The following is a 12,970-nucleotide window of genomic DNA, read 5'->3' on the forward strand; positions in this document are numbered from 1 at the left end:
ATGTTGTGGATGAATTACATTTCCTTAACACTTCGAGTGCCATGCCTGATATATTACGTTGTCTTCCACATTGATAAGAATGCCATGTTTGAAATATTATGAGCACATCACCTTAGTGAGGACTGCCTGTAACATCACGGACTGCCTGTAACATCACGGGCATGACAGTCCTCACGAAGATGTTGTGCCTGTAATATTATGTGCATGGCATTCTTTCCAAGATGAAAAACAACATAATATTAAGGGCATGGCACACAAAATGTTAATACTGAACCTCAGTCTGGCATCTGCAATTCCTAAATGTAGTTTTATGTGATCATTTCCCTACAGATAGCTCAAAAAGGCGAGTACAAGGTATCTTACAGTAGTTACTGTTTACAATTGCTTATCACCGATAATGTAGTTGCACAATAATGAATCTCTTTGTCTATTTATGTGCAATATGTTACATTTATTTATGTCCAGGGTCAACAGCAAGTCTCTGCACACATTATCGATTCTCTGCATTTGAACATATCCATCTAGCACTGCAAGCTTCATACACTGTAAACAGTGTCCTAGAGCTTGCAATGTCATCCACAAGATCATTGTGTATATTGTTAACAGTAACAGTCCAATAACATTCCCTTGGGATAGTCTCAAAATTAACTTTACATCCATCAATTTCATTCTGTTGATAATTGGTTGAGTTATATCTGCTAGGAAGTACTGACTCCAGTCACAAATCTGGTCTGATACTCAGTAAGCTCATATTTTGTTCACTAAATGATAGTAAGGAACTGGACAGAATGTTCTCCATGAGTCAAGGAACATGGCCTCAACCAGTGATTCTTTGTCTAGAGTGCTCTGGATTTTATGAATGAACAAGGAAATCCGAGTTTTTCATGATCACTGCTTACGGGATCTACGTTGATTTTTATAGAGAGATTTTCATTCTTCAAAAATGTGATATGTGCAAGTATAAAACATGTTTTAAAATTCTGCTACATTGACATAATAGTATATAATTATGAGCACCTGTCCAACAGTCTTCTTTGAAATCAGGAATGACCCGCACATTTTTTCCAAATCACTCAGTAGCTTCCGTTGCTCCAACAATCTACGACTAACTCCTGCTCAAATGGGAACAAGCCATTTCAGACAATCTCTGTATAACCTCACAGATTTCTCATCCAGTTTAGTTGACTTGCCACTGTTGAGCGATTTTAGTTGACTTTCTATTCTGCAATAACTTATCTCAATAAAGAATGGTCAGAAACAGTCTGATATGCTTGTAAGGGTGTTGCAGGGTAAGTTGTGCTGAGAAATAACTGCTTAAAAAAAATTCAATACATTATTCAGTTTCCTAGTTAATCAGCCCCCCCCCATGAACCACGGACCTTGGCATTGGTGGGGAGGCTTGCGTGCCTCATCGATACAGATAGCCATACCGTAGGTGCAACCACAATGGAACGGTATCTGTTGAGAGGCCAGACAAACATGTGGTTCCTGAAGAGGGGCAGCAGCCTTTTCAGTAGTTGCAGGGGCAACAGTCTGGATGATTGACTGACCTGGCCTTGTAACACTAACCAAAATAGCCTTGCTGTTCTGGTACTGCGAACGGCTGAAAGCAAGGGGAAACCACAGCCGTAATTTTTCCCGAGGGCATGCAGCTTTACTGTATGGTTAAATGATGATGGCGTCCTCTTGGGTAAAATATTCCAGAGGTTAAATAGTCCCCCATTCGGATCTCCGGGCGGGGACTACTCAGGTGGAACGTTGTTATCAGGAGAAAGAAAACTGGCGTTCTACGGATCAGAATGTCAGATCCCTTAATCGGGCAGGTAGGTTAGAAAATTTAAAAAGGGAAATGGATAGGTTAAAGTTAGATATAGTGGGAATTAGTGAAGTTCGGTGGCAGGAGGAACAAGACTTTTGGTCAGGTGAATACAGGGTTATAAATACAAAATCAAATAGGGGTAATACAGGAGTAGGTATAATAATGAATAAAACAATAGGAATGCGGGTAAGCTACTACAAACAGCATAGTGAACGCATTATTGTGGCCAAGATAGATACGAAGCCCTTGCCTACTACAGTAGTACAAGTTTATATGCCAACTAGCTCTGCAGATGACGAAGAAATTGATGAAATGTATGAGGAGATAAAAGAAATTATTCAAATAGCGAAGGGAGATGAAAATTTAATAGTCATGGGTGACTGGAATTCAAGCGTAGGAAAAGGGAGAGAAGGAAACATAGTAGGTGAATATGGATTGGGGCTCAGAAATGAAAGAGGAAGCCGTCTGGTAGAATTTTGCGCAGAGCATAACTTAATCATAGCTAACAATTGGTTTAAGAATCATGAAAGAAGGTTGTATACATGGAAGAACCCTGGAGATACTAAAAGGTATCAGATAGATTATATAATGGTAAGACCGAGATTTAGGAACCAGGTTTTAAATTGTAAGACATTTCCAGGGGCAGATGTGGACTGACCACAATCTATTGGTTATGAACTGTAGATTAAAACTGAAGAAACTGCAAAAAGGTGGGAATTTAAGAAGATGGGACCAGGATAAACTGACTAAACCAGAGGTTGTACAGAGTTTCAGGGACAGCATAAGGGAACAGTTGACAGGAATGGGGGAAAGAAATACACTAGAAGAAGAATGGGTAGCTTTGAGGGATGAAATAGTGAAGGCAGCAGAGGAACAAGTAGGTAAAAAGATGAGGGCTAGTAGAAATCCCTGGGTAACAGAAGATATATTGAATTTAATTGATGAAAGGAGAAAATATAAAAATGCAGTAAATGAAGCAGGCAAAAAGGAATACAAATGTCTCAAAAATGAGATCGACAAGAAGTGCAAAATGGCTAAGCAGGGATGGCTAGAGGACAAATGTAAGGATGTAGAGGCTTATCTCACTAGGGGTAAGATAGATACTGCGTATAGGAAAATTAAAGAGACCTTTGGAGAAAAGAGAACGACTTGTATGAATATCAAGAGCTCAGATGGAAACCCAGTTCCAAGCAAAGAAGAGAAAGCAGAAAGGTGGAGGGAGTATATAGAGGGCCTATACAAGGGCAATGTACTTGGGGACAATATTATGGAAATGGAAGAGGATATAGATGAAGATGAAATGGGAGATACGATACTGCGTGAAGAGTTTGACAGAGCACTGAAAGACCTGAGTCGAAACAAGGCCCCCGGAGTAGACAACATTCCATTTGAACTACTGACAGCCTTGGGAGAGCCAGTCCTGACAAAACTCTACCATCTGGTGAGCAAGATGTATGAGACAGGCGAAATACCCTCAGACTTCAAGAAGAATATAATAATTCCAATCCCAAAGAAAGCAGGTGTTGACAGACGTGAAAATTACCGAACAATCAGTCTAATAAGTCACAGCTGCAAAATACTAACGCAAATTCTTTACAGACGAATGGAAAAACTGATAGATGCCGACCTCGGGGAATATCAGTTTGGATTCCCTAGAAATGTTGGAACACGTGAGGCAATACTGACCCTATGACTTATCTTAGAAGAAAGATTAAGGAAAGGCAAACCTATGATTCTAGCATTTGTAGACTTAGAGAAAGCTTTTGACAATGTTGATTGGAATACTCTCTTTCAAATTCTGAAGGTGGCAGGGGTAAAATACATGGAGCGAAAGGCTATTTACAATTTGTACAGAAAGCAGATGGCAGTTATAAGAGTCGAGGGGTATGAAAGGGCAGCAGTGGTTGGGAAGGGAGTGAGACAGGGTTGTAGCCTATCCCCGATGTTATTCAATCTGTATATTGAGCAAGCAATAAAGGAAACAAAAGAAAAGTTTGGAGTAGGGATTAAAATCCATGGAGAAGAAATAAAAACTTTGAGGTTCGCCGATGACATTGTAATTCTGTCAGAGACAGCAAAGGACTTGGAAGAGCAGTTGAACGGAATGGACAGTGTCTTGAAAGGAGGGTATAAGATGAACATCAACAAAAGCAAAACGAGGATAATGGAATGTAGTCGGGTGATGCTGAGTGAATTAGATTAGGAAATGAGACACTTAAAGTAGTAAAGGAGTTTTGCTATTTGGGGAGCAAAATAACAGACGATGGTCGAAGTAGAGAGGATATAAAATGTAGACTGGCAATGGCAAGAAAGCATTTCTGAAGAAGAAAAATTTGTTAACATCGAGTGTAGATTTAAGTGTCAGGAAGTTGTTTCTGAAAGTATTTGTATGGAGTGTAGCCATGTATGGAAGTGAAACGTGGACGATAAATAGTTTAAACAAGAAGAGAATAGAAGCTTTCGAAATGTGGTGCTACAGAAGAATGCTGAAGATTAAGTGGGTAGATCACATAACTAATGAGGAGGTATTGAATAGAATTGGGGAGAAGAGGAGCTTGTGGCACAACTTGACTAGAAGAAGGGATCGGTTGGTAGGACATGTTCAGAGACATCGAGGGATCACCAATTTAGTATTGGAGGGCAGCGTGGAGGGAAAATATCTTAGAGGGAGACCAAGAGATGAATACACTAAGCAGATTCAGAAGGGTGTAGGCTGCAGTAGGTACTGGGAGATGAAGAAGCTTGCACAGGATAGAGTAGCATGGAGAGCTGCATCAAACCAGTCTCAGGACTGAAGACCACAACAACAACAACAGTTAATCAGCACTGAAGTCAACCAATCAGGCCATTGCACACACAAATTTAAGCAGCCCATCAGTTATAATTGGTGTCAGTTGTTCTCATAGTGTAGATGATTGCACACAAGACTGCTCAGCCTTTGGCTTGTGTTTGATCGACACTACTGTCCCGTGTCCCATTTTTGTATCGTTCTCTCGATTGGTTTTAAGAAACCAAACATAGCTTACATTTAGCGACACTGTCGTTGGTGGGCCACTTGAATCTGGGCGCACAACAGTCTGATTGGCTAATTTCAATTGTGATTAACTCAGAAACATATCAAGTTTTTTATTAACAATTAATTCTTGGCACAACCTACTCTGCAACACCCTTACAAGCTTTTCAGACTGCTTCTGGCCACCCTTCATATGCCATTACAGCACCGTGCAGTTTTTAAACACAATAACTATTTTATAATCTTCCATGGTGAAACTATTTCTGAAAATAAATTCACATTTCGGTCTTCTCCCTGTCATCTTTCATTTCAGTGTCAGTATGGTCACTGAGCATCTGAATAAATGATTTTGTTCCCTCTACTGACTTCATGTACATCCAAATCATCCCAAAAATTTTTGTCAGGTCAGCTGGGCATCTAATTAACACGTTTGACCCACCTTTAATCCTTACCTTCACCCAGATTATTTCACATTCAGATCCTGTCATAGCATCACTAAACATTATCTAGTTCTTTACAGTAATAAATACAATGATCATCCACAACATTATGAACACCTGCCTAATAGCCAGCATGTCCACCTTTGGCACGGATAACAGTGGCGACATGTTTGGCCTGAAAGCAATGAGGCCTTGGTAGGTCTCTGAAGGAAGCTGACACCACATATGCACACAAGTCACCTTATTCCCATAAATTCCAGGTGGGGGAGGAGGAAAGGGGATAAGCTCTGATGCTACATTAATCACATTGTTTGATTGGGTTCAGATCTGGCAAGTTGGGGGCTCAGCACATCAACTGGATCTCGCCACTACGTTCCTCGAACCACTCCATAACACTCCTGGCCTTGTGACACGGCACATTATATTGTTGAAAAATGCCACTGCCATCGGGACACATGATCATCATGGAGGGGAGTATGTGGTCTGCAACCAATGTACAACACTCCTTTGCTGTCATGGTGCCTTGCAGAAGCTCCACTAGACCCACGAACGCCCACATGAACGCTCCCCAGAGCATAACAGAGCTGCTGCCAGCTGGTCTCCATCCCACAGTACAGGTGTCAAGGAGACGTTCCCCTAGAAGACAACAGATTCATGCCCTTCCATCGGCATGATGAAGAAGGTATCGAGAATCGTCAGATCATGCAATGCTCTGCCACTGCACCAAAATCCAGTGCCGGTGGTCACATGCCTATTTCAGTTATGGTTGCTGTTGTCGTGGTGTTAACATTGGCACATGCATGGGTAGTCGGCTGTGGAGGGCCATGATTAGGAGTGTTCAGTGAAATGTGTGTTCAGACACATTTGTACAGTGGCCAGTAGTTCTCCCCCTGCCCTGTTTTACTAGCCTGTCCAGCCTACGATATCCGATATCTGTAATGAAGGGTGGCTGCCCAACCCCACAACGTCTGGATGTGGTTTCACTTTGATTTTGCCACGTGTTGAAGACACTCACCACAGCACTTCTCGAACACCTGACAAGTAATGCAGTTTCCAAAATGCTCATGCCAAGCCTCTGGGTCATCACAATCTGACCTCAATCTAACTCAGATAGATTGCATGCCTTCCCCGTTCTACACACAGATATTACAAGCTCACTGATACTACATGTACTGTGCATGTGTCAGACTAGCAGTCATTCCTCACCAAGTGACGCTGTTATCGCCTGGACAAGCTTATACTGATAGTAGGTCGGTGGTCATAATGTTCTGGCTGATCAGTGTACATTGCCAAGATTGGTCACTAGTCTACATTCACAATATATATGCCATTCTGTGTTTAGAATTTCACCACTATTCGCTCCTGGTTTCAGTCAGCTTTCTGTTACTGATTCTATATGGCCATTATTACCTTCTATAAGGATTCAGAAATCTCTCTCTGCAGAACTGGAAAGCAAGTAAAATCTCGAAATGAGTGCAAAGTACCTGGACTTAGCTGAATTCCTCTTACATTATTTGTGACAATCTGATTAACAATAACTCTTGGAGCCATTTTTTAAATTTTATAACACAATCCATACTCTATCCTCAGTCTGGAACAAGATTTTCATATGTTAGGAAGGTCAATAACACCATATAGCTCATTGCTGTATGAAATATTCATTCCTTTTTTAGTAGCTTTTACCTTTTAAATCATCATTCTGGAGTTACGTCTTTCTGTCTGAAATGTGTCATGCATGTTAAATTGGGAGACAGAAGTAGCCACTACTTTTCAAATCTGCTTATGTTTATGATGTTGAACCAAGAAAAAAAAAGTCCCACTAACTTCACAATAAAGAAAAGACAGGTTTCATGTGACAAGAGAGCTTAAAGCAAGTTTGAAACTAATCACACTCAAGCACCATGATAGTAATGGTTGTTGACTACATCTGATGCTTGTTCTGAGCTTATTCAAACATGCAAAACCAAACACAATCAGTTTGTCTCTGGCATTAACTATGGTGACATAAATGACACTTTTATGTGCCATAATACAAACAGAAACTCACTAAACATACCTTTCTTTTAAGAGGTCTGGCTCTGTCTGTTATAATCTAGAATAAATGGGAGTAATACCACTTTAAAAATACCTTAGGCTAACTGACCCAGCTAGTAGTACCTTCTAGTTGTCTCTTGCCACAGTTACAGTGAAGGCTGCAACGGTCTATGAGGGAAAAAGGATCAGATCACCAATACAACTCATACAGCAGAGAAAATATCCCCCTCTGTTGGGGTTGGTACATAGAGACACTTCAGCCTGGAGGAAGGTAGCATTTCCTCCAGTAGCTGACAGAAATCAAAGAGATTTGTATGGCAGCTGTAATCACTACCTGCAAATGTGGTCAAGACAACTTTCAAGTCTGCACTACTGCGACATGAAAAGTAATAGGAAACATTTACATTATCTTTTCCCGGTACATGCATGTCTCTACTAAATGTTAGTAAAATAGTCTGCCAGTTCACATCTATGGTCAGAGACTACTAAAGATATATAACAACGCAAGAGAGAATTTCAATGAGTGTGAGAACACAGAATATTAAATTCTATGGTAGTGTCAGAAATTAGAAAATCTAAAGGCTGAAATATAAAGGGTGCATACAGATACTTTGGGAATTATATATACGAAGACAGTAACTTGTTCTCGAAAGAACAGTTACTGTTGATGACCGTGCAGCTGTTCCTTGGAATAAATGATGACTAACTGAAAACCTCAGCTGCTGACAGGTGTTGTTGATATACCTTGATGTGGACAGCTGAAAATGTGTGCCCCGACCGGGACTCGAACCCGGGATCTCCTGCTTACATGGCATACGCTCTATCCATCTGAGCCACCGAGGACACAGATGAATAGCGCGACTGCAGGGACTTATCTGTTGCACGCTTCCCGTGAGACTCACATTCCCAACTGTCCACAATTCTACGCATGTATTGTACCTTATAGACATTTGCCCACCCACTCATTACTCGCACACGCTTTGGCGAGTCCCGTAAGAGTTTGGGCAACCTGTGCGCATTTGCACAGACGAAGGTCAATGGCTGGGTAGCCTTTAACTATATATACGAAGACAGTAACTTGTTCTCGAAAGAACAGTTACTGTTGATGACCGTGCAGCTGTTCCCTGCAAATGTCTATAAGGTACAATACATACGTAGAATTGTGGACAGTTGGGAATGTGAGTCTCACGGGAAGCATGCAAGGGATAAGTCCCTGCAGTCGCGCTATTCATCTGTGTCCTCGGTGGCTAAGATGGATAGAGCGTCTGCCTTGTAAGCAGGAGATCCTGGGTTCGAGTCCCGGTCGGGGCACACATTTTCAGCTGTCCACATCGAGGTATGTCAACAACACCTGTCGGCAGCTGAGGTTTTCAGTTAGTCATCATTTACTTTGGGAATTGATAAGATGTGATTGATATAATAGGGGGATTTTTGGAATAAGGATCACATTCATAGAATTGGTCTCACTGGGACAGATAATGGTAGAACAAGCCTAGGAATAGTAATGATTATGGAAATCAGTAACAGAGTAATGTGTTATCTGCACCAAATTGGAAGCGTGTTTGATGGTGAAATTGGATTACAATATCTGCAATCAAACAAATATATAGGCCAGTCAGAGATGCAGATGACAGTGAGATTAAAGTGTATAATATTAATGAAATAATACACTATAGTAAAGGTGATATGAATTTAATCATAATCGGAGACTGAAATGCATTCGTTGGCGGAGGTACAGAATATAAAATAATGGGAGAGAGTAGTATCAGCAAGTGAAATGATGTGGGAGAAATATTAGTAAAATTCTGTGCTGGAAATGTGTTAGTTATTACAAATACACTTTTTGATTAGAAAGTATATATGGAAAATTCCATGTGATCAAAGAATCAGTTTGACAGTATTTTTCTAAAACAAAAAGTCGGGAGTCAATTTAAGGACTACAAAAATTGCCTACGTTCTGGAACTGATATTGTACATAAACTAGCCCTAGTGAAATACCAGTTGAAATTTAATAAGTTAAATATTAAGTGTCTGAAACATTGGCACCTAAAGCTAAATGCATCAAAAATTAAAAGACTGCCTTGGAAGAATGTGTGAGGAAATAAATGATGACTGTTCATAGTGTGAAAAACTGATGGAACTGCCTTAAAATGCAGTTAGTAAATGAAGCAAAGAGGTACTAAAATTAAAAATGACAGGAATGAGGTAGCCATGGGTAACAGACAAGATACTGGAATTTAAAAGAAAAGAATGAAAATATAAAAATATTGACAGTGAACAGCACTAATACAGATTACTCAGAAATGAAATTAACCATAAATATAGAAAAGCTAAAGAAAACTGTATGGAAAAAAGATGTCATGAGATAGATACAATATTGAAACCAGGTTATGTAGATGTTCTGCAGAGATCAATCAGTAACCACTTCAGAGAGCACAGTGCTTACAGACAGGAAAGATAACTGGGTAATGGTAGCACAAAACCTAAATATACATCTACGGCAAGATGACAGAAACAATACTTGTAGAAATTTTATAGTTGTTAAGGAAAAACCTGAAATACTTGTAAAATATGATAGGAGAGGGTCAATTTGTATACATGAATAAAATACGATTGGAGAGAGTCAATTTGTATATTTGAATTTCAAAAAGCTTGGCACACACTCAGAGGGAAGAAATGTCCACATATTGATGGAATATCAATGGAACACATACAGGCACAAGCAGAGCAGAGAATCTACAATCCAGTTCATACTATATGTTTGGCGGAGGGTGCACAGAACCACTTCCAGACTATTTCTCTATCATTACTCTCTCCAATAGCATGTGGAAAATATCGCATATGCTAGTGAATTAATTTTACGAAACTGGAGATTTTCATCACACTTTGAAAGGAATGTAATTATTATGCTTCTGGAGAAAAGAAGACAGTGAAAATTATCATACAATCAGCTTTGTACCAAATGTGCCAAAAATACTCACAAGCATATTTTATTGAAGACTGAAAGAGGAAACTGAAAGCAGACTATGAGAGGTTTAATATCCATGGGTGATTCGGATTCCCCACCTACCCCAATTATCGATAGAGAGAATATGTCAGAGATACTCAGGCTCCAGGTGACAGCTGCAGCTTGCATCCGCATGGTTCACAGCTGCCACAACAAGCATCCGAACTGGCACTGCCTTCTGCATTTACCGATATACTGCCGACCGGCAATTGTGGCCAGCCTCTTAAAAGTCACTGAAGTCTTACATATGACCACCTGGATAACAGAGTGTTTTGACCTTGCCTGATTAATGCTTTGTGATTTGGACATTTCCCTAGATTGTGGTACAAGCTTGGACAGCTTGACTATGCTTCACACTTGGGTTGGTTATTAGTTCACCACATAATTCCCGCAGTCTGTCACTTCCAGAATCGCCGTTTCATTCCACCAGTCTCCTCATTAGTACCAGTGCCAGTAATAACAAACTCTGTGTCTACCTATGCAGAATAGGATAGAAAATTGGTGCCAAGAAGTTTCTGACCACACTACTATCCCAGTGTGGCTTGGATCCTTTCTCAAGTTGTGGCAGCAGCAACTGCAACAACAGCAGCAGCAACTGGAGCGAACAGTAACAGCTAAACAGGCAATGAGAACTTCACCATCATCAGCAGCAGCAGCAGACATAGCTGTTACAGCTTCTGCAAAACCAACAGCAGTTGGCGGCTGTAGTGCACTCACCTTTCATTCTGCCCTTCACTTTATTTCAATAAGGCGAAAGAGAGTTACTAGGGTCTATTTACGTTGTTTTATTCTTCACTGCAGGGCCAGTCAAATAACTGACCCTGGGTGTCAGTGTTCAACCTTTCTGTCTTCTAGAAGTAAACTGTATGAAGTGGTGCAAAAATTCTGCCAACACTCTGATCCTAGTAATTTTTCTGAAGTTTGTGGTTTGCTGAATGAGTGTTCTGGCCACTACACTCACGTCACTGTAGCTAGGATCATGTTACTTGAGTGATATGTTAACAATTGCCTAAGCTCATGAAGTAACTGCATCAGCACAAACTCTGTTTCGCAATTCAGTGGGTGTCGATACTGCTAGTAGTCTTAGTTACCATTGCGCTCCATGATCAACTGATGCCTTCCAATCAGCGTAGTCATGCAATTTATTGAGCATCTGTTTGTCCGGCAGTTTAGCGACACAGGGTTCAGCAGTTATCAATTCATTGCCCTCACCATCGGTAATTGTGCACAAACAAAAGTGTTCTGTTCACTGTCGGCAGAGCCCCAAGCGAGTGCAGGCTCAGTCAATGTTTTCCTCCCCATCGTTGTTGACAGACCCCAAAAATGTTCATGCCGTCAAATCATGTCCAGCTTGTAGCCACAGCATCAATGGCATCACTGCCCCTTCTGCCCTTTCCGTGATGTAATCTGTTTCACATGCTGCTAACCAGGGCACCTCACAACTGTCTGCCTTAGCCAGCATGCATCAACAATTTTGGCCATTCATAGGATGGCAGTGGATACCCAGTTGGACACAGGCATGGTCGTGTCTCTGATTAATGAGGACGTATCCTGGTGCACTGGCTTGCCACAACTGCAGTCTCCGTAGAGTAAAGTGATGACATACAACAGCCAGTTGATTCCATTGTGTGGTTAAATCATCATTCAAGTTAAGTAAGTCAATTCTTGGACAACAACTAACATTTTTGGTTTAGATGATTTTGCACTGTTTGGTTTTCAAACTTAGGACCAGGTAAATTTGGTTTCACCTGTGATCCCATTCATGAAACTTGTGTTGTGTGCAAAAGTTAGGCAGCTGTCTGGATCTACATTAAGTCGAGCAACAAGGTTTCAGGACCACATTTCCTTAAAGCAATCAGCAATGCCCAAGTTCTGTGGGGCTTCTCCCAAGCCTGTGTGCGAGCAAGTTAAAGCAGAACTAGATAGGTTGGAAAATGTGGGTGCTCTGTCACTAGCATCATCTAGCCAATGGGCTACATATACGGTCATGGTTCAGATACCTTAAGGATTGTGGTGACTGTAAGTGTATTGTTGAAGCTCAAGCAAATGTTGATTTGTGTTAACTTCCTCAACAGGAGAAACAGTTGGCTAAATTTGTTGGGGGCCAATATTTTTCAAAGATAGATCTCACTGACGTCTACTTTCAATTTCCTTTAGATGATCAGATGAAACAGTTGTTAGTGCTTAATACACCATGTGGTATTTATTGTTATAATACGTTGCCATTCAGGGTTGCAAGTACTCCTGCCATATTTCAGAGATATTTTGAGCAACTCATCCAGGGTATTACCAGCTGTGTTGATTATTCAAGGTATCCCCAACTGTGTTGTTTATTTAAACGGATCGCTAGTTACTGGGACTATGCAGGAGCTGCACCTGCACAATCTATAGAGTTGTCTGAGTGGCTCCAGGCCAATGGTCTTCCTTGTCACCTCGACAAATGTAGTTTCTTTTTGTTGAGTGTCAAGTACTTGCATCATATATAAGCCAAGATGGGCTCACCCCAATTCAGGATCATGTTGCTGCAACTGTTCACTTACAGGTTACTAAGAACCTCACAGAACTACATCCATTTGTTGGCAAAGCAAATAATTATGCCAGGTTTATCCCAAATGTAACCAACATTTCCCATCTGCTTAATCAACTGTATAAAAAGG

At 40.7% G+C, this 12,970-nt stretch overlaps 1 protein-coding gene and 1 non-coding gene across 6 annotated transcripts in view; one reads left to right on the forward strand and one right to left on the reverse strand.

Moving 5' to 3' along the window:
- The window catches only part of LOC126183263 (rho GTPase-activating protein 190), a 308,492-nt gene that overhangs the window by 259,551 nt on the left and 35,971 nt on the right, over positions 1 to 12,970 (reverse strand). The gene's annotated exons all lie outside the window — the stretch shown is intronic.
- On the forward strand, positions 8,544 to 8,617 carry Trnat-ugu (transfer RNA threonine (anticodon UGU)). The gene has a single exon. It is a non-coding gene; the product is annotated as a tRNA-Thr (tRNA).

This window comes from Schistocerca cancellata, chromosome 4, assembly GCF_023864275.1.
Source record: "Schistocerca cancellata isolate TAMUIC-IGC-003103 chromosome 4, iqSchCanc2.1, whole genome shotgun sequence".
NCBI classification, from domain to species: Eukaryota; Metazoa; Arthropoda; class Insecta; order Orthoptera; family Acrididae; genus Schistocerca; species Schistocerca cancellata.